This window comes from Lepidochelys kempii, chromosome 1, assembly GCF_965140285.1.
Source record: "Lepidochelys kempii isolate rLepKem1 chromosome 1, rLepKem1.hap1, whole genome shotgun sequence".
In the NCBI taxonomy this organism is placed as follows: domain Eukaryota; kingdom Metazoa; phylum Chordata; order Testudines; family Cheloniidae; genus Lepidochelys; species Lepidochelys kempii.
The window spans coordinates 217,803,459-217,821,550 of NC_136380.1; the positions used below are offsets into that span (position 1 = coordinate 217,803,459).

At 49.3% G+C, this 18,092-nt stretch overlaps 1 long non-coding RNA gene across 1 annotated transcript; it reads left to right on the top strand.

The window, feature by feature from the left end:
• Nucleotides 1-25: 25 nt before the first annotated feature.
• Nucleotides 26-13,407, top strand: LOC140898959 (uncharacterized). Its single transcript, XR_012155161.2, has 3 exons — nt 26-983; nt 9,351-9,480; nt 9,795-13,407. It is a non-coding gene; the product is annotated as an uncharacterized LOC140898959 (long non-coding RNA).
• The last annotated feature ends 4,685 nt before the right edge of the window (nt 13,408-18,092 follow it).

The following is an 18,092-nucleotide window of genomic DNA, read 5'->3' on the forward strand; positions in this document are numbered from 1 at the left end:
CTGGCAGGTATGTGAACAGCAGAGATGTTAGCAAGAGGGGGGGAAGGTGTTTGCCCTAGTGCAGGAGCAGGCTGTATGGTGGCCTGTGCACTGCCTGGTCTCACCAGTGTAATGAGTTGGGCGGGGCTCACTCCAATCCTTAGCAGGGCATCACAAATCAGCACTAACTGGTGTCCCTCACTGGCCATCTCTGTGTGGAGGTCAGTGACTGAATGGCTCATGGGGGCTGAAATCCCCCCTCACTCGTAGAGATGGTTTAGGACAGAGGCACATGGGTGGTGTACATGGTATGTAGGAAGCACCATGCTGTGTCTACTCAGGGATAACCAGAGGACACCACTCCCCAGGGCTGCCGGTTCAGCACCTTTTAAGGCCAATAAATTCCATCAAGGGAGAAATCAGGGAGAGACAAGAACATAAGGCAAGACATTTGGAGAGGGAAATGAAGAAACACAGTGGGGAAAAGCCAAGATGGCCAGAGGTTCCCTAACAGGCAGCATGCCAGGGGAATGCTGCTGTTTCCAGGTCATGTATCTGGTACTTAGGGCAGCATGTCAGACACATTTTACCTCACCAGACAGGAGCTTTACGATGAAGCCACGCAGATAAATGCAGAAAAAGAGAAGAGACTATGCAGGCTGCCATTTACCTGGCTTTTTTCTGTCTCACTTTCCCTCCTCCTCCTTTCTCACCCTTCCGCATCAGTCTCATTTTTCTCATTCTCTATATCTTTTCCTTTCTCTCTCTCTGGTGAGCGAACCTACGATGTGACACAGCAGCCTGGGAGCCATCAGCAATGGGAGCCTGGCTCGTCCCCGGGAGAGCTGCTCACCCAAAACTTGGAGCATTCCAAGATCCTGTTGTTCCGGATGACCCTTCGGAAGAGGACAAGGCTCCTGGACGCATGCACAAGAGTCAAGGCCACTCGAATGGGCTTCTCCACCCCTCTCAGGTCCAAGCACACCCTCTGGACAGATGGGAAGGTTAGTGCGGCTGGGATGACAATCAGGTATCTCCTGCAGGGGGCACAAAGAACAGAAGAACAATGCAGTTTATATTAGGAGGCTCACCCTCATGGGAACAAATGGGACTAATGCTATAGAATCCATGTGACAACTTTTATAGGGATGGGGGAATAGGGGTGACAACATCTATCAGATTGGCTGGGAGAGTGTGTAACAATGTCTATAGGATCAGGGAGTGGATTTGACAAATTCTGTAGGATCGTGAGGGGAACATGTGATAAATTCAATAATTTCAATGGGGAGCAAAAGCTGCCAATGGAAAGGAAACAGGATCTCGCCCTGATCGCTGCACCCATAGGTGCCGTTTTTATGAATTTCCGGGGGGTACTCAACCCCTATTCTGCCCCAGGCCCTGCTCCCACTCCACCCCTTCCCCTAAGTTCCCAACCCCACTGCATCTCTTCCTACCCGCCCCTGCCCTGATCCACCCCCAAGTGTGCCCCACCCTCACTCCTCCCCCTCCCCCCAGTGCTTCCTGAATGCGGATGAACAGCTGATCCACAGCAGGCAGGAGCACTGGGAGGGAGGGGGAGGTGCTGATCACCAGCTCTCTCCAGACTCCCAGGCTATGTGTTAACCACAAACCCACAGGCTGAAGTCCTGTGTTTATCCCTCAGGAAAGGCAGCTCCACCACCCTGGGACTTGACTCTGCCCTGGGGGCAGAGGGGAGTCTCCAGGCCCCATGCAGTCCATGGCCTCTCTGCTGAGACTGCCACCCAGGGCACCAATCAGTAACAGCGGTATTGCTGGGTTTACAATGCAGATATCTCCCATGCTCAGAGCAAGACTGAGAGCCACCAGCGCATGTCACACAGGGGCTACTGCTGTGTCCCTTTGGGGCACAGTACAGTAGCACAGGTGAGGGGCCTGCATAGCTCTCCTGGCATAGAGAAAAATCACCTCCACCTGGGACAAGGGAACCATCGCCAGTGGGGCCCCCTCCCTGGTGGACTCCTAGAAATCAGAGCTGGGGACAGCCCTGCTGGGCTTGACTGCAATGTTCAGGTCTGCATCTAGATCCAAACCAGCCAAAGTTCAGGGGACACTTAGACCTGGGGCCTTGGCTCTGCCCTTATAGAGATAAGGACCAGCTGTGTACTTCCAATCCAAACCAGTCCCAGAGCTCTGGGTCATTCCAATCTCAGGTCTGATTAGGACTCATCTCTAACATCTGGACTATTCTCCCAGGAGCCAGCTCGGGATTGTTCGGTCTATTCTGCAGGGCTTTGTCCAGTCCTAGTTCTCAATGTCCCAAGTTGCAATGCAATGTCTCATCCCTTCCCTGGAGAGATTCTTTCACAGTCTCACAGGCCCTGCTCTTGGGAAGTATCTTCTGGTCATCCAGACCCAAATCCTCCATCCCCCTTCCTTTGTTCAATGTCATCCCCTTTACTCCTTGGTTCTCCCCCCTCAAGCTGCCAACCCCTCACTCCTTGGTGTTGCAACTTACCATATACCCAGATGATCACCACATTTCTCAGATATATTTTAGTGGGGCTTTCTCAGGTTGGTAGGATTTGGTCCTATAAGATGGGGCTTGTAGGATTTTGCAAACCACCCCCAAGTCTGACAGGCATGGTTGCTGCCTCCCTCCTGTGACATCCTGGTCCCAATGAACCCCTCAATGTTACCTCTACTGATCAAGTATTTCAACATCTCTTACGGTTGTGCCACTGTCACCATGGTGTAGAACACGCAGCTAAGGATGATGGGAGCCCACATCTTCATGGGAGACCCGTGGGGAGCACAGGGAGGTGGAGTGTCTCAGGACGGAGGCCAGGAGAGAAGGGAGGCTGGTGATGAAGCTTGTTCTCTCACTCGGAGAACTCCAGCCCTCCCGTGTTCTGCTGTTTCTCCCTGGGGACGGGCAAGCGGAACAAGAGTCCAAGGGATCACCTGTCTCTCACTCGCTCCAGTGTTTATAGTCCCCCAGATTCAGGGGTGTATCATACAGGATGCTCCCCAGCCAATCCAAGCCTTCCTGGACTCTGTCCATTAGTCACTGGCCCCATCTGTTTCCCATGCCCGCTCCCCACATCAATTAGTGTCAGTCAGACAAATTGGCTTTTCACCCCGTTGAGCAGCTGCAGACTTCACGTTTGCTAAGCTGACCCCACTAGCTGTTCCGCTTGCAACTTCTGTCCCATTGTTTTGCCTTGAGATGGATCATCATGAGTCCCCTCTTGCATGCACACTTGGCTGGATTTCATAGTGAGTGCTTCTGACCATATCACCCTCAAATCCTGTGATCCCATCAGCTCTCACGTGCCTGCTCAGGATTTGTATGGGCGACCAGGTGTTGCAGAAAATGGGCAGCCAAGTCCCTAGGTGCTCCCTGAGTCCTGGAGCAGGGAGTTACCCGTTTTCCCAATTTTGCACCAGTCTGGGGGATGAGACTGGAAGACAGAGCAGAGCCCTCCCTTGCAGATCACGTTATTTTCTAAGGGCACAGTGCAGAGTCCATGAGCTCACCTTTCACCTCGTCTACTGAGCGCTTCTAACACTTCTGCACACATCAGACTTGATTATTGAGCAGGGCTCCATCTCTCTCCCAAGACACAGGCCTTCAATGGATAAAGTAACTCCTAGCAGAGTTGGGTACAGAATCCTGAGCTCTAATACAACAAAGCTCAGCCATGCTGCCTTTTCCAAAGAAACAGCCAAATCCACCACTTGTGCTTTACTAGTCTGTCTAGCATCACTACTCAACACTCCCCTCTGAGAGCTACGAACAGAACCCAAGAACCCTGATCCCCAACATTCCCCTGCTATGTAACAAGGCATCTAACCCACTGGCAAAATGGGTCACACTCTTCTCTAGTGGCTGGTTACCATAGAGGCATCTATTTGCGGACTGAAGCCCAAGTCCTCAAAGGTATTTAGACACCTAACTTCCATTCCATAGATGCCTAAATACGCATGGGGTCTGAATGTTTCAGGACATCACTAATGGCCTTTCAGCTATAAGTCACCAGTTTGAATCCAGCCCAACAACTGACGGGTGTTCCCATGGATGTTTAATGGCCACTTTATGAGATGAGTTTGGCGGGTCTCAGTTCCAGTTCCCACACTGCACACTCAGCACCACGTGGCACTGATTGTCTGACTCAGCAGAGAGACTGACCTACCTGTTACCCGTTGGGCAGACTCCAGCTGTCAGGACTGAGGAAAGCTGGCAGGGTGGTGTGCGTGGGAAGCTTGCCTTGTAGACACACAGAGGGCTTTCTTCGCCAAGGTTGCCCATTTGCTGCCTCCATCGGTATTTAATCTACATAATTTTTAAATGGAGATTACTACATGCAATTTATGTCCCTGTATGCAAATTAGCTTATTACATACTTTTTCACTCAATAACAGCATCCCGAATTTTTTGCCCATAAGGTGGCAACACTGTTTGCTATCCTTCAGCATGAAAATTTGGTGATAGAGCTGGACCAGGACCAAATTCCCAGCCCAACCACTCCCAAATTTTCAGATGCCAGAAATTCCAACCCCAGCAGTAGGATTTGGGGCCATCTCTGCTTTATGTGTCTGAATTGCCTTCTGAGCAGCTTTCAAAATACTCTTGTTATATAAATTCCTAAGCATCAGGCAAAACTCTTACAGTGTGCAGGGATTAGAATACCTAAGGGTCACAAAATCTTCAACCATAAACTTCTCCACTGGGCAGCTGTTGAATCTAATCTTGTATATTAGCCTAACATGTTTGAAATGTATCACAAAACTACCCCAAGCCACCAACTGAGCTCTTGAGTGAATTAGCCACTGGGAACATTTTTTTTTTCTTTTAAATATAGGATAGGGGAGACTGCCACATGACAAAGGAAATTGGCACATTTTTGCCCTGCTGCCTAATTTGGTCATAAAAGCAAGATAGACAGGAGTCAAGTCCTGTCTAGCTGCATATCACTTTGCCCAGCTGAAGCTCTGGCTCTGATAACTGAGGAAAAGGAGGGAAAATGCACCTGGATAAACAAAAAAGCAGAAACAGGAGCAGGAACAGAATCTTTCTCCCTGGCGCTGACCCAAACTTAAGGTACTATACATGGTCCTCACTCAGCACTGGCAGTTCCTGCCGAACATCCCCAGCTGGCATTTGGGGTGGTTTTTTTTGCAACAGATCCACACCAACAGTTTCCATGGGAAAAGCCTGAATCGCTCACAAAGATACTAGCTACAATGATACTAGATGCCCTAGAAATATTGTGGAGAGAGAGAGATGTTCTCAAGAGCTGACCAGATAATGTGCATTCTGAGATCACTACCCGTCATGCTGACCAATATTGTCTCATTGTTTCCTTGTGCTCCCCATTGGTCTGTCAGCCTGTACCCATCTGTTGGCAGCACAGAGCATATATTTGAGCAGCTCTGGTTTCATCCATTTGAGGCCAGGGAGAATATATAAATTACAATACTGCATTGTCACAGACAGAAGCAATGTTAGCTGAGTGGTTTTGCAGGAAAAGCTGTGAAATATTTTTAAGTGTAAGCAAAAAGCAGAAGAAGAGAATCCCAGAGTGCTGGATTTGCCTCTGCATTGCTCAGAGACTGGCTCTGGGGCTGAGTCAAGAGTGGAGAACACACCTGGGTAAACAAAGAAGCAGGAACAGGATCAGGAAGAGAGCTCCCTCTGGACCTGAGCCAACCTTCTGCCTTTCCCTTCCTGGGTTTTATGGGGCACTTACCCCAGGACTGGCAGCCCCCAGCTGTTGTTTATTTGCATGCAGGGTGGAATCCTGGGCTTAGTGGCTTGCATCTGAAAGAATAGGAAGATTTTCAATAGTTGCTCCAACAGTGTATCCTGCCAATGGATCTCTCCACTACATTACAAACAGCAAAGCTAAAACTTACCTCTGACTACAGGATTTAGCAATCCCTCTTCATTTGCTTCATGATGGGGAAAGTAGGAACTGGAATTTGACTCTGAAACTTTCCACCCAAAACTGGATTTTAACGCAGAACTGAAATCCTAACCCAAAACTCCAGCCCAGGACCTTTAGCTCAAAACTAGACCTTGGAGCCCCAGATTTTTAATCCAAGAGTGGACCCCACAAACTCTCAACACAAAATTTCAACACAAAATTCAAATCCCAACTCTGAGCCTTTGAACCAACCCTCCAATCCAAAGCCTGATCCCGGACTTCACACCCTTTCAACCAGCACTCATGTTTGGGGGCAGGTGGTTGGGGAAAGGGAAACAGAGAAGCTCTGAGGTGCAGGGGCTGTGTCTTCACAGCCAGCTCAGTGGGCCCCCAATCCTGACTGGGTCTGTGGATGTTACTGCAATACACATAATTGGCTGAGAGAAGTGAAGCCCAACACTCAACTCAGTGGCATTTCTCAGTCTGTCTGTAACCTGATTTCCACTAAAATCACCCTTTAGCCACTCTGGATACAGGGGTGAGCAGTGACTGCAGGGTTAGGATTCTGGAAGAGGGTTAGGCTAGTGTTAGTAGGCTGCTGCATGGCTTGTTAGTTCTGTCATAAAAAACAAAGTGTCTCTTGCACATAGGGGGGTGGGGTGTAAGTGCCCCAGCCAGCCCGGGTCACCATTCCTGACAGACAGTCATCCCTTATTCCACCCCTCCAATCCACCCCACCCACCCAAATAACAAAATTTAAAAAGGAAGTGAAAAGAGACGGTTACTGCCCTGGCCTGTAGCTGTTGTTCTTTGAGATGTGGGTACAGACATGTGTATCACTCAGGTGTGTGCATGCCCAGTGCACCAAAGCCAGAAAATTTTGGTGGGCAGTGCTTTGCTCATGCCCTGTGGCCCTTAGCCCCTCTCCGGGCTATTGAAAGGCAGCGCCGCTGTGACTGAACATCAAGAGTAGAGACTCTGATGCAGACGGTGGGTCGTGGAATGCACGTCTGCACCCACATCTTAAAGGACAGTTACAATACAGGGAAGTGTGACCCTAAGAGCAACCCAGTGCCAGATGGCAAGGGACTCCCTGGGTAGGTACCAGTGAGTTTCAGCTGGCCTGACAAGCACAGTGTACCCCCACTCACTCTTGTCATAATCTGTGTCTAAAATGAGTTATGTAAGGTGCCATATGTGAACTGGTGACATACTGGTGATTATCATTGTGAAATGTCTGTATTAACACTATATGACACATTATGGATACTCAATGTTACACGTTAAAGTCAGTGAACAAACAAAAGGAGAGAAATCGGTTTTCTTCCAGACTAGAGGGAAGGCAGCTATCTACCTGCCTCCCATGTAAATTAAGCATGGTGGAATCAAAACAACGGAAGCCTCATTTGCATAGAAATCAGCAGTGGGATGGAAAGGCCACAGGAGGGGAAGCACATCATGATGTCACCCTGCCTCTTGCAAGAGCTACAGTGAACTTTGAGAGATAAAAGCAGAGACAGAAAGCCATCTTGGCATCTTTCACCTAAGATGACAAAGGAATTGAGCACCCAAGGGGGTGGTCAGCCATTTTCCTGGGAGGAAGTGTGGTAAGAATCTAATCTTGAAGCAAAATTGTAATTTTGTTAAGTCTTAGTCCCAATGCACAGGGGTCCACTCATCACTAGGGCATCACCTCCTGGCTGTACAGGGGATTAGCTCTGCCCAGTTCTGACCCCACCCTTTCCATTGTTTGCTCTTCTGGGATTTAGTGTTGCTAACTGTCTAATTACACAAACCCAAACACCATTGCCCCGCCCCTTCCCCAAGGCCCCACCCCTTTTCTGAGGCCCCGCCCTGCTCACTCAATCCCCCCTCCCTCCATCACTCACTCTCCCCCACCCTCACTCACTTTCATCAGGCTGGGGCAGGGGGTAGGGGTGGGGAGGTGACAGATGCGGGCTCTGGCCAGGCGGCACTTATCTCAGGTGGCTCCTGGTCAGCAGCGCAGTGGTGCTAAGGTAGGCTCACTGCCTGCCCTGACCCTGCGCCTCTCCTGGAAGTGACCGGCACATCCCTGTAGCCTCTGGGGAGGGGGCCCAGGCGTCTCTGCACGCTGCCTGCACCCTGAGAGCTGACTCTGCAGCTCCAATTGGCCAGGAATTGTGGCCAATGGGAGCTACAGGGGCGGAGCCTGCCTTCGACCTGCTGCACCACAGACTGGGAGCCTCCCGAGGTATGTGATGCAAGGGGGATCCATACGCTGCCCCCTCCACACACCGCTCCAGAAGCGGCTAGCACGTCCCTGCGGTCCCTGGTGGGGGGGGCAGGTGGCTCTGCATGCTGCCCCTGCCTGCAGGAACCCCCCCCTGCATCTCCCATTGGCTGCAGTTCCTGGACAATGGGAGTTGCGGAGTCAGCAAGGTGGAGTGGCCTCCCTCTGATGCTGACATGGAGAATCCACCCCCTAACCCCTGGTGGGCAGTGCCAAGCTGGGCCTGCCCCTCACCCCAGAAGCAGAGGGGTAGAACAGAAAATATAAGAGGCAGGGCCTCCGGCTCAGTTGAGAGGGAATCAGGGAAGAAGTTGGATGCTGCTGGCCCCTGAACAAGTGACCGAGCTGTATCAACCCCTACTGCTGGAGGAATACTCTGAGATGCTGCTGGAACTTCCAGCTGCCGAGTACCCTGGGGGCCCGTGAGTAACAAACCCCTATGAACAGGTAGGGGTAGAAAGTAGCCGAAGGAAACCAGACATTAGTCTGGTTGTGGTTGCTGAAGCTATAGTCAGCATGTTTCGGCAGGATCCATGATGACCCAATGGTAGGATTCTCTGCCATTGGGACCTGGTGGAGTAATGTGGGCCAGGTCCCCCTACCCCCTGTTGCCAATCCCACCCCTGGGGTGGCAGCCTTCCCACCTTACACTGGATGGCCTGCATTTTCCTACTTCTGCTCTGCTCTACCCAGAGGGCTTGAACCTGACTGTTTGTTGTCTGCCCAGCCAGGGACCTGGGCCACAGGCTGCTTTTGCTCTGCCCCACCCTGAGGGCTGAGCCTGACCATGCTAATTCCTTGTTGATCGGCTCTCAGCTGTTAGGTGGCATAGCAAGATGGAGTGGCTCCCTTCTGATGCTGACAGGAAGGAACGACTCCAAGCCACTACTGTCACTATATGTGTTTCCCCTTCCAGGCATATCCAGGTCTCTCCGGATTGACTGTCCAGTTGCCTTTCCAGGCCATTCAAGACTATGCCACTTTCCTCAGTGGTGGCTAGGGGAATCCAGGTCCGCCCACTACTCCAAGTTCCAGCACAGGGACCCTCTGTTCAGCAAACACAATCTGCTTACTCCTAGATCCCGTTGCTCTTTCCCTATGCTCCAGCCTACTTTTCTCCTCTACTTCCCTCCCCAGGTTACCAGTCAGGCACCCTCTGCTCCCTGTAGCTATTTCACCCTTTTTTTCAGGTTCTTGCCAGAGTCTTTATTGCAAACACACCTCCTGTCTCCCAGGCAGTGATTGCAGATTACTTCCTCTGCAGCCCTTTTCTGCTGCCAACTTCCTGGCTTTATACCAACCCTGCCTGTTCCTTCTCAGGTGAGCTCCGTTTTCAATCAATCATTCAATCCCTAGCTCTCCAGTATGTGAGCCTATCCAGTTAATTAACCTAATTTAACTTGCTCTGCCTTGTGTGGGGCGAACACCCCACCACACACTAGAAACATTTTTCACTTTTATTTGCTTGTAACCATTTCTGTCTTTATCCCTTATGCATGAACTCTCTTAAAACCTCCCTTTTTGGTTAAACTTGTTTTACTTTTATTTTAAATCCACCTAGTGTTGTGTTTGACTTGAAGTAATTATTAACACTAGTTAAAGCAACAAACTGCTCTGCTTTTGTCTCTTTATAGGAGCAACGGACCTTTTTACTCCTCTGAATGTTCCAGACATTTCAGGGCAGATGGCGTTGGGAACATTTGGGACTGGGAGCATGCTGGGATCACTTGGCTAGTAGTAACGAAGGCTGGTGGATACCAGAGTGTGACTTTGGTGTAAAAACTAGGCTGTGGGAGTCAGAACTGCTGAATCAGAGCTGTGCAAGAGAGAGCCATCCTGTGCATGCTTGTCTGCTAGCGGGGAGTGTCCATACAAGGAGCTACAACAGCAGAACATTTTAAAGCACTCAGGGTTACAGGACAAGCAGTGACACAACCTCTCACTGGTCTGAATTGCATCCCAGAATATGACAGTAAGTAACCATCTTTTCTTCTTCGAATGGTTACAAATCTGTTTTCCATTCAGATGACTGACAAACAGTATCAGAAGGAGGTGGGACTAGAGCAACTGCAAGACTGCCTTCCCAAAATTCGCATCTGAGCTGGACACAGACGTAATAGCAGAGTTTTGGGTAAAAGTATGTGGGGAAAACCAAGCAGCAGCCTTGCAAATGTCCACTGTCGTACTCTATTAAGGGCTTGATCCTGTGAGGGACTAAGGGCTTTGCTGTTGGGTGCAAGAGACAGGCAAAGTCACCACAGGCAATGGGCCTCGGACTCCAGGAAATACCATCACGTCATCAGGATCATCACTGAGCCCAGCTGGGTGGTCTCATTCTACTATTTTATAGCTTCTCAATACCTGAGCTCTGATTGACTCAGTTATCAAATTACGACCATTTATGGCTCCGCTTACCCTGGAAACTTACCCTCCAGCTCATGGAAGAACACAGATCTGCCCAGTAACTACCAGCATTTGCTTCTGGATGGTTCTGGGCACTTCAGGTAAATGGCTTTGCCTAGTCTCCTTGCATGAGAGATACAAACAGAAATCCAATACTTTCTCATGTCTCTCTCTCTCTCTCTCTCTCTCTCTAAAAAAAATCAAATACTGCAGTGCAAAAGCACGTGGGTTACATGAGCAGAAGTCTTGGATTGTTAGTTCTTTTGTTTTTCTGGGGGTAGGCATCGGGGGTTATGGAACGAGGGAGAAGAAGCAGAGTGTGCAACCAGAAAGGAATAACCCTGGTGTCAAAGCAGGCCCCTGTGGGCAGAAGAGCCAACATCCTTCAAAGAGCAGCCACTAGTGTTGCTTTTAACACCTGGGAACTGGAGGGAAAAAACTGTGATGGCTGCAGGTCATAAAAAAGAACCTATCTGGGAACACTTTCAGGAAATTCCTGTACCTTTGAGCAAACAAGGAACATGTGCCAAATGTAAACAGTTCGACAAAGAGATGCAAGGCCTAGGTGTCAGCATGAAACATCATGAAAAATGCTTCTCAGAAGGCAGACTTTGAAGATGATGATGTGGACATGTCTGAGCAATCTGGATCAACTGATTAGCAAACTTGTTTTTGCACCATTCTTGTGGATGGTCTGCAACGTCTTACTATGTTAGTAAATAATAGATTTGTTTTGGGTGGATTGCTTATGAATTTGAAATGTTTGTGTTCAAAATATAATGGGTATGTGTAACATTATGCAGGGTGTCCCCTCAGTTCTCCAACCTGGGGTGCCTTTTACATTGCTTTGCTGTGAGAGCAACCACGCCTCACCAGTTCACACACAGCCTCGAGCATGTAAATTACTCCCAGCTATACTGCAAGAGTGCTCCAGCCAGCCACCCTTGAATTACACCGCAGAGCAACTCCAGCAAACTCCTGGTCCCAGACTTTCCTCCAGAAATGTGTATCTTGTACGGTCCAGCCCCTCCTGGATAACACAAGCTCATATAAAGTCTGGCATTTTATTAATAGAAAATGATATGCACAAATCCTGTTATCCCAAATGGAGTATCCCAAACACTTCAATCCAAACACACACTGGTTAAGATAAAAAAATAAAACAAGTTTATTAACTACCTAAAGATAGATTTGAAGTGATTACAAGTAATGAGGCATAAATGTCAGAACTGGTTACGAAGAAATAGGTAAAATAGGGAAGAATAGCAGCCTTCCCTCTCCACTATGTCCCGGCCAAGGGCTCAAGAGGGAAGAGGTGAGGAGAGTCACAGTCCCTTCTGGCTGGTACAACAGACCAGCCTCCCCTGGGCCACTTCCTACCTTCCCTGTTCTCGCCTCAGTTTGGGGCATGGTCACGGCACTCTGCCTCCCTTCCCATGGAGGGTTGCTCAAGCAGTCTCAACTATTCAGATAATCAGTCGGGACTTCCCTGCTCCCTTCTCGCTGTCCAGTGATTTCTCCTTGTCAGGGAGAAGGGGAAAGAAAAAGGGGTCAAACCCCTGGCAGCCCTTCCTCTGTGGATTTCTCTGTCTCAGATTATACTAACTGGCTTCCTTTCTGCAGAGAGCCTCTCCTTCACTCTCCCACTGCTTGATTGCCAATGTCCCATTTTAAGCAGGCCCTCTATTGGAGCATGCTCTGCAGCTCCTGAGGGATGCAGCCTTTTTGGCCCAAGTTTGCTCCATCCCCCGACCCCTTTAGTCTTAATGAGGAGATCGGTTAACCCCAGCACCTAGTATTTATCAGTTACTGCTGGACTTCTGAAATGACTTTTTATTGCTCAGTATAACCAAACATCCCAGGTGAAGATTTTCAGTTTTGTTTTATAAGACATTTATGAATGTTAACATTTAATAAAATGTCAGGCTACCTGGTATGTTGCTAGAGATAAGGGTTTAATTACATTTAGGCAATCTTTATGATTTATTAATTATTTTCCCATAAAACTGGTACAAACAGCAGCAGCAGGAGGAATCTTTCAGTTACAATCTCATTTTTAAAGCAGTGCACTGAGTAATAAGCAGTGAAAGAGAGTGACTTTTTTACCATTTTGTTTCAGGGTCCATCTTAGACATAAGGGGTTATGAATGTCCCTCATCAGCAATGCCTACAACTTCAGAGCCACCTGCTGGTACCAACAGCAGTGCTGCAACTTAATGTATGTCAAACAGTAAATTACCTGTATCAAAATAAAAAGATTTTTTTCATCATCTAGTAAAACTGTAGACGAGTTCGTAGTCAGGACCAGCAAATTCCAGCAAGACTCCATGAATGAAGAGATTGCTCAGTTCATTTATGCAACAAATTCTCTCTTTCATCTTGTCCAGAACAAATATTACATTGACATGGTTCAATCATTGTGACCTGACTACACTCCATCTGGCACAGCAGACATTGCTGGGAGGGTGCTGGATACAGTGTACGAGAATGAAATTGAACAGTGTTCAAAACACATTGATGGGAAATTTGTTAATCTGAGTCTTGGATGTATGTTATGTTGCTGGATACAGTGTACGAGAATGAAATTGAACAGTGTGCAAAACACATTGATGGGAAATTTGTTAATCTGAGTCTTGGTGGAGCAATATACACAATGATCCAGTAATATATGCTTGTGTGATAACAAAAGATGGGGTTCTTTATCTTGGGGAAACAACTGATACATCACGAAATGCCCATACTGCAGAATACCTAAAAGTAATAGTAGCAAAAGCTATAACAAACTGTCAACAAAAATTCAAGTGTCAAGTGTGTAGCTTTGTCACAGACAATGCTGCAAATGTAGAAGAAAATGAAGGGAACCTGAAACTTATAACATATGGAATCAGTGCTCATTTGATGCATCTTTTAGCCAAAGACTTCTTAAGTACAACTCGAGGAATAAAGGAAAATGTTATTAAAACCGCAAAATACTTCCACAACAACTGCTTTGCTTCAGCTTCACTGAAAAGAGCAGGAGGATACAAACTAATTCTCCGCCAAAACGTATGATGGAATTCAGCGGTTGACTGTTCGGAGCTATTTATTAAGAACTGTCCTGATGATAATTTATGAAGAAAATGGTGACAAAATAAGATAGAACTATCACAGCCAAACATCAGACGAAAGCAAAATGTAGCAGATATGCTGAATATACTGAAACCTATTTCCATAGCCTTGGACAAACTGTGGAAAGATTGATGCTGTTGAAATTTGGAAAGAATTTCAAGAGACATGGAAGAAAGAAATACCCAACACCACAGTTAAATTGCAGGTAGTAAAGAAGCGGATGGATCAAGCACTTACTCCACGTCATTTTCTTCCCAGTATTCTCAACTCAAAGTACCAGGGTAGATGTCTAATCGCTGAAGATGCAGCAGCAGTCTGATGTGTTCCAGCTCCGTGTCCAACCTGAGAGATCCCAGCACTATACAAATGGGGCAGAGCCAGTGTTACTAAACCCACTTCACTGGGGGGAAAACCAAAGCCGCACAATGAGTCAGCAAGAGAGCGAGCAGAACCAGTACCGCCAACCTCAAGGGATCAAAAAATCATGAGCCAGATCCCCCCAGAATCATGAGATTGGCCCAAAAACGAATGGGATTTTAAAAAAAATCTATACTGTGCTTTCTGGTCTGTCTCTTGATTTGCTGAACTCCTCCTCCCAGTGTATGTGTGACAATTAATGTTACCCACTACACTAAACGCATCAGATGAGGTGCTTTTGGCTCCTGCTGCAGGTGCTCTCACCCCCACATCTGCCCAGCAATTAATTATCCCACCCATCCACCCCTCAGTTCACGCCCCCAGCCCCCAACCCATTAGTTCGGCCCTCACCCCCACAACGCAGCCTCCCCAGGCCCACCTCAGCTCCTCCTAGGGTTCTTTAGTCCGCTGTCCTTAGCCTGGGGGCTGCAGCAGGATTCCATCTCCCCCGTCCAGGCTGTGGGAGTGAATGGCTCTTTACCCTCCCTCTGCCCCTTTCTAGGCTGGTGCTGCAGAGAGGGGAGGTGCAAATGCACCATCCTATCTGCATTGTTCACAGGAGGGAGGGGAAGGAGGGAGTGGGGCTTTCCTGAGTTGCTAGGCTCTTTAGCTCCCTCCTGTGAGAGGGTGTGGCCACAGGGGGTCTTAGTGCCTGGGCCAGCCAGAGCGTGTGAACATACACTGGGCTAGTCTGCCGCACACTAACCTGTGTTTCAGACAGCAGCAGGTCAGAGCGCACTCCAGAACTTTTAGAGTGTGGTAGCAGGGTCCATGCAGCAACAGTAGGCAGCAGACGAGTGTGCTGTTGATCCACACCCTGGCTTGCCACTCAGTAAGTCTCCGTGTAGGCAAACCCAGAATGGCTTCTCTTTGCTGTATTGGGGACGGAGGGGAGCTCCGCATGCAGCTGCTTTCACTGGTTGTTCTGCCCCCATGAGGTGGGCAAATGAGGCAGGCAGCCAATCAGAGGGCTCAAATTAGCTAACGGACTGAAGCTTCTGCATCATTGCCAGACTGGCTCCAGCCCAGCCAAAATCCTGCCAGTCATGAAAAAATCGCAAGACTTGGCAACACTGCAGCAGAACCCAGGAGTCCTGTTTCCCAGCCCCTGCTCGAACCTTCAGATAGGCCTGTGCCCCTTATCGGGCTCGCAAAGCACAGCACCCACAGCATTTCTGTTTGGAACACAATAACTTCTGAAGGCCGCCTCCGTCAATCCCAATATTTCAGGGAATGTTCTAGCTATCAGTGGGCAAAACCCTGTTGATTTTGGTGAAGATCAGAAGTCCAGAAAACCCGAATTGCCACTAAACTCACCATTTGGTCACTATGGATCCAGGAGTGAAGCAGTGACCCCAGGGTTCGGATGTGGGTTAGTTTGGCGTTAGGTTAGCTTCCTCTTCTTGCAGCCATAGGCACCGACTTCTACTGGTGCCGATGGGTGCTCGACCCCACTCTGCCCCCGGCCCCACCCCGACTCCACCCATGCTGCCCCATTCCAACCCCTTCCCCAAAGTTCCTGCCCCAATTCTACCGCCTCCCTGCCCCTATTCTGACTCCTTCCCCAAATTCCCACCCTGGCCCCACCTCTTCCCTGCCTCCTCCCCTGAGTGTGCCACGTTCCCGCTCCTCCCCCCTCCCTTCTGGAGTTGGCTACAGCTGTTTGGGGGCAGCAAGCACTGGGAGGTAGGCAGAAGAGTGGGATCGCCCGGTGCAGTCAGGGGAGGAGGAGGTGAGGTGGGGCGGGGTGCTTGGCTGCTGGTGGGTGCAGAGCACCCACTAATTTTTCCCCATGGGTGCTCCAGCCCCAGAGTCGGCACCTATGCTTGCAGCAGCAAATGGGCACTCTGAGGGCCTAATTTTAGTGGAAATCAGGCAGCTGAAAGCTGCTCCAGCCAGCCCACCCTCTCAGCCATGTCCTCACCCACCCACTCCAGCTCCCCCCCATATAGGCCCTTCACTCCCAGTCTGGCCAGGTCCCCACACCTGGCCCTCCCCCCTGCCAGGCAACCACCTCAGCCAGGCCCCTCTCCCCTTAACTCCAGCCACTCCCCCAGCCAGGTTTTTTGCCCCCAATCCATCCAGATACTCCCCCAGTCAAGCCCATGGTCCCCCCACTCTGATCAAAGCTCTACGGATTTTGGTTTGACCCATCTCTTCCCTTAGCCTCGTGCTGGGGCCAGAGCACTGACTCAGAGAGGAGCGCACCTTTTCTGAGTAACTCATGTTACTCCCTGCAGCACTGTGGCTTTTCCGCTCACGTTTTTTACCTGAACTCTACTTATCTTGTGAAGTGATGAGACCTCAGCCATCTGAGGATGGCACAGACATTTACTCCAAGGGATGGCCAAAAGTTGTCCCGTTCAGGTAAAGGATATAACACATAGACACCAACTCTGTGGGTGCTCCGGGGCTCAAACACCCATGAAAGAAAAATAGGGGGTGCTCCGCACCCACAAGCCATAGTGGTTCCTCCCCTGATTTTCATACCTGAGTTCTGCTCACAGCACACGCCCTCGCCCCAGACGGAGCTTGAGTGGGGAATGTGATAAGTTCTGTGCTGCTCCCAGCTTCTGCCCTTGGGCAGGGAGTTTGTTTATAAACAGAGGCAGAGTGATTCTGATAACGAAAGACTTGTCATTAAATTAAAAAAGGATTGTTAGATGACCTTGAAAGCATTGCCAGGCACTCCAGTTAAAAGATAAGAAACAAAGGGGTTTAGCCCACAGTCCAAACTCTGGGATCCATATCCTGCAAAAGCCTGCCATACCCAGAAATGCCCTGAGCCGCTTACAATTACTTGGGGTAGGAACTTGACAGATAGCTTCCTTTCTTTTTTTTTTTTTCGCTTGAAAGCTGACACTCCCCTTGCCTTAGCTGTAACCTGATCCCTCTCCACCTCAGAAAACAGGGTTCTCAGGAGGATATTACAGTCATCTCAATCCGGCTTGTGACTACTGAGGCACCCCTCAAAGACTGAAATAAACTGGCTTGGGTTCGTTGAGAATTCCCCAGCCTGTGTTTTAAAAGCTGATAAGTCTATTCGATTGAATGGCACATGGGTGTAAACTTGCATAGTGGTAGCCTGACGTTCCTCTGCCCCGGGCAAGCCACAACAGTCTCGGGAATCAAAGGATAGAGTCCCACCGAGGGGGCAATCTCTGTAACCCGAGGCATCCTACCCTTATAAGGTGGAGGTGTGGGGGCCGAAGGGGACATCGGCTCTGCCATTACAGTGGGAGTGGGGGTCTGGGGACTAACATTAACTACTACCGAACCAGTCGGAGTCAGATTACAGCTCTGCAGAATTACAGCTCTGTTCTATTTCTTAAAGCCATAAGCATTTGTGCATACAAATGTTTATTTCATTTACCCATTTACTGACAAAACAAAACTAAATGGAGGATCGTGTTGTAATTAATTGACCATCCTGGTGGCCACCACTCCTGGTCCTCTAGTTGATATTGAGGCCAGTCAACTGTACAGAATCGTTTTAATTGGCTTTTAGTTATTGGATTCGCACCAAATACCTTCCAGTTTGCTAGAATGCATTCTAGGGGCATACACTGTGCCCTAACCCTCGAGCTCTGTTCCTGTCCCATACCTACAGGGTAACTCTGGGCATCCCCAGGTTCCAACAGAGCATACAATCTGGATTTCAAAAGGTTTCTACCTTATTCAAGGGACCGGTTCCTCACTGTCGTCCACAACTGCTTCTCCACTATATGAGTGCTTTGCACCATTGTGCCCTCCGACGTCGATCAAATCGCGTCTCCTCCGAGGCCCCCGATGAACTCACCAGTGTGCGCTGGGCGTCGGTTCTCGCCACAATCCTCAACCTCCAGGAGGGGTCCGGGCAAGGCTAAATAGCAGCCTCGTCACCCACCCAGGGACGCCATAAGCTGTTGCCGACACCCAGTGCCGAGAGGCAAAACAACAGCAGGAGTTGGTTCACTACCCGGTGTGCTTCACCCAATAATTACAACGGGGTGGAGAAGCAGAAA